This window comes from Mytilus californianus, unplaced genomic scaffold, assembly GCF_021869535.1.
Source record: "Mytilus californianus isolate M0D057914Y unplaced genomic scaffold, xbMytCali1.0.p SCAF_8, whole genome shotgun sequence".
In the NCBI taxonomy this organism is placed as follows: domain Eukaryota; kingdom Metazoa; phylum Mollusca; class Bivalvia; order Mytilida; family Mytilidae; genus Mytilus; species Mytilus californianus.
Genome location: NW_026262734.1, coordinates 13284638 through 13288207, shown reverse-complemented (window position 1 = coordinate 13288207; position 3570 = coordinate 13284638). Strand labels below are relative to the sequence as shown.

The window sequence follows — 3570 nt, the reverse complement described above, 5'->3', positions numbered from 1 at the left end:
GCAAATCAACGAAGTCTTGAAATGTATCATAAAAATGGTACTTTAAACAGTACTATAGATAAGGCCTCAACACATCAACTTAACTAATGGTTAACAGGTCTAAAGATTATCTGAGTAACCATTTAGGCAAAAATGTTTGATTCAACTACACTTATTTATAATTAACCTTTGATATGAATTTGTTAAAAACCTGGCAAATTTGGACAAGTGAGAGTGCTTTATACAATACAAATTTCCATATAATCAATACTTCCAAGGAGCATAACTCTTTTAAAAATAATGTGATCGGCACTTATTTTTGAACTCATCCAAGACATCGCTGATATTAACCTACAATATAAGTTTCATAAAAATTTGGCAGGAATTGTGCACAGGGGAGGGCTAACAATGCAATTTCCCATATTATTTATATTTCTAAAAGCCATAACTCTAATAGAAATTATCAATCGGCACTGATTTTCGACCTTGTCTCAGACATTGTTGATATAAACCTACAACATAAGTATAACCCTATGATATAAGTTTTATATAAATCTGGCAAAGAATTGTACACATGAGAGCGCTAACAATGCAATTTTCCAAATTATCAATATTTCTAAGGGTCATAATGCATTGCACAGGAGACAAAAAAAAACCCAAATGATTTGCACCTTCTTTGCTGTTCTTCATCTTAAATAGGTGCATGAGTGAGGACTCAAAAATGAAGCAAACACTCAAACATTGCATGACAGTGCAAGTTGAAGGCTCCCTAATCTGGAACAATCAGATAAAACTCAAACAATTCCATAAAAGCACAATGGGTGTCCCTTTTTGCTGAGTGAATTATATAAATATGCATGCAAAGTCACATTCTGTCGAAATCTAGACAGTATTATACTAAAACCAAAATCACTTTAAATCTTTTGTGACTTGTATTTTTGTATCACAAAAAGGTTAGTAAGGCTGACCCTAGAAATTACCGAGGGATTTCTATCAGTCCAAACCTAGGAAAAGTATTTAACAAGATTATACATGCCAGATTGTTAAAATTTACCCAATGCAACAATTTGATAAGCAATAAAATGCTCCGCTGGGCGCAGCTTGATATGACCGCAGAGGTCGAACCCTGAACAGTTGGGGCAAGTATGGACACAACATTCAAGCTTGATACAGCACTGAATTTGGATTGTAATTAAATATTTGACACAGCATAGGTTTCTCACACAGAATGAATATGATCTAAGAACTTAAAATTTTTTAATTTACCTATTCAAACCATATCATTATTATTTGCTTTTATATATAAATCAGAAATAACCAATTTAAAATGGAAAATTTTAAAGAAAAAAAAAGGAAAAAAAAATCCCCCCCTAATTTTTTAAACCCCCTTATGATTCATCACCCCCAAACTCATTCCCAGCCTTCCCCTTGTGGTAAGGTACCTTGCAGTACAATTTCATAGAGATCCATACACTTGAACACAAGTTATTGTCTGGAAACTAGAAAAATACTTGTTTTTTGGCCCCTTTTTGGCCCCATATTTCTAAACATTTAAGGCAATTACCCCCAAACTCAAACCCAGCTTTCCCTTTGTGATATGGAACCTTGTAGTACAATTTCATAAAGAACCATACACTTACACACAAGTTATTGTCCTGAAACTAGAAAAATGCTTGTTTTTGCCCCTTTTTGGCCCCTAATTTCTAAAATTTTGAGGCAATTACCCCCAAAATCATTCCCAGCCTTCCCTTTGTGGTATGGTACCTTGTAGTATAATGTCAGAGAGATCCATACACTTGAACACAAGTTATTGTCTGGAAACTAGAAAAATGCTTATTTTTGGCCCCTTTTTGGCCCCTTATTCCTAAACATTTTGGCAATTACCCCCAAACTCAATTCCAGCTTTCTCTTTGTGATATGGAACCTTGTAGTACAATTTCAGAAAGATCCATACACTTACACACAAGTTATTGTCATGAAACTAGAAAAATGCTTGTTTTTTGCCCCTTTTTTAGCCCCTAATTCCTAAAATTTTGAGGCAAAAATTTTACCCCCAAAATCAATCCGAGCATTCCCTTTGTGATATGGAACCTTGTGGTACAATGTCAGAGAGATCCATACACTTACACACAAGTTATGTCTGGAAGTTACAAAAATGCTTATTTTTGGCCCCTTTTTGGCCCCTTATTCCTTAACTGTTGGTACCATAATCCCCAAAATCAATCCCAACCTTCCCTTTGTGGTATTGAACCTTATGGTAAAATTTTATAGAGATCCATTCACTTAAACTAAAGTTAGAGTGCGAAAACCAATGTGTCTTTGGACGACGACGACGCCGGACGACGACGACGCTAACGTCATACCAATATACGACCACAAAATATTTTTGCGGTCGTATAAAAATCAAATTGGTTTTATGGAACATAATCGAACAGCTGATCATATTTTTTCATTGGAATCAATTATTGAACAATACAGGACTAAACATAGGAGTGGTTTATGCTGCATTTATTGATTTAAAAAAAGCCTTCGACATTTTTATTAAAAAAGAGAAAACAACATATGGACAAGTAATATGAAGAAATGTATCCAAAATCTAGGCGTTTCGTATTTAACATCTTTCCATGTACCTATTAAACCTATGCTTGCTCAAATAAAACAACGAATTCATGACCAAATTTTACAGGAACAGAATTCATATATTACGGAATCATAAAAATTATAATTTTTTCGACATTATTGTTTTTCAAATAAACGTGCACACTATGTTGATCAATTGAATATGTTGAAAGATAGGGCACCTTTGACAAAACTTAGGCTAAGTGCACACAATCTTGAAATTGAAAGGGGCAGGTACCTGCGAGTTAACAGAGAAGAAAGGTTGTGCAAATTATGTCATAATAATAAAATAGTAGACGAAAAACATTTTATCTTGCACTGTACAAAATATGAATCACAAAGAAATGTCCTTATATCAAAATTGTCCAATTTTAAAAATTATGACAAACAATCCAAAACTGAGGACGAATATATCAAACTACTACTTAATAACAAGTGTAGAAAACACTTAGATTAATATCATCTTTTATTAATCAATCATTTGAATTAAGGAAAAATGTCCTGACAAATGAGTAATATGAACATTATGAAGCTATAACATACAATGTATGTATGTCAGTAGCCTATTCTACATTAACCTATGTATATTAATATATATATATATAACTGCAAATTTCATTGTTCAAATGTGCCTATTAATATGTTATGTAGTATTGTTTAATTGCTGCATCATTACCATTTGTGTACTAGTTGTATGCATATATATATGGGCTGTTGCCAATTATTGTAATTGAGTTTGTGTCAATAAAATATTTGTATTTATTTGCATTTGTATTTTATGTTTCATATCAAATATATACCAGTATGTGCTTTTGTCACAAACATTTTTAATTTGTTTATATGACATTTATGACAATATATAAAGAATTAATTATGCAATAGGTTACAAATATCAAAATAGGTACCAATAATAGATTTCATAAAATATTTTAAACACAGCCAAATAATCCCATATAGTGCCTCTATTTCACA

General features: G+C 32.3%; 1 long non-coding RNA gene across 1 annotated transcript; it reads right to left on the bottom strand.

The window, feature by feature from the left end:
• Nucleotides 1-1290: 1290 nt before the first annotated feature.
• On the bottom strand, nucleotides 1291-2377 carry LOC127711233 (uncharacterized). The gene is made up of 2 exons (XR_007986606.1): nucleotides 1904-2377; nucleotides 1291-1583 (listed from the first exon to the last, which is right to left on the bottom strand). It is a non-coding gene; the product is annotated as an uncharacterized LOC127711233 (long non-coding RNA).
• Nucleotides 2378-3570: the final 1193 nt, after the last annotated feature.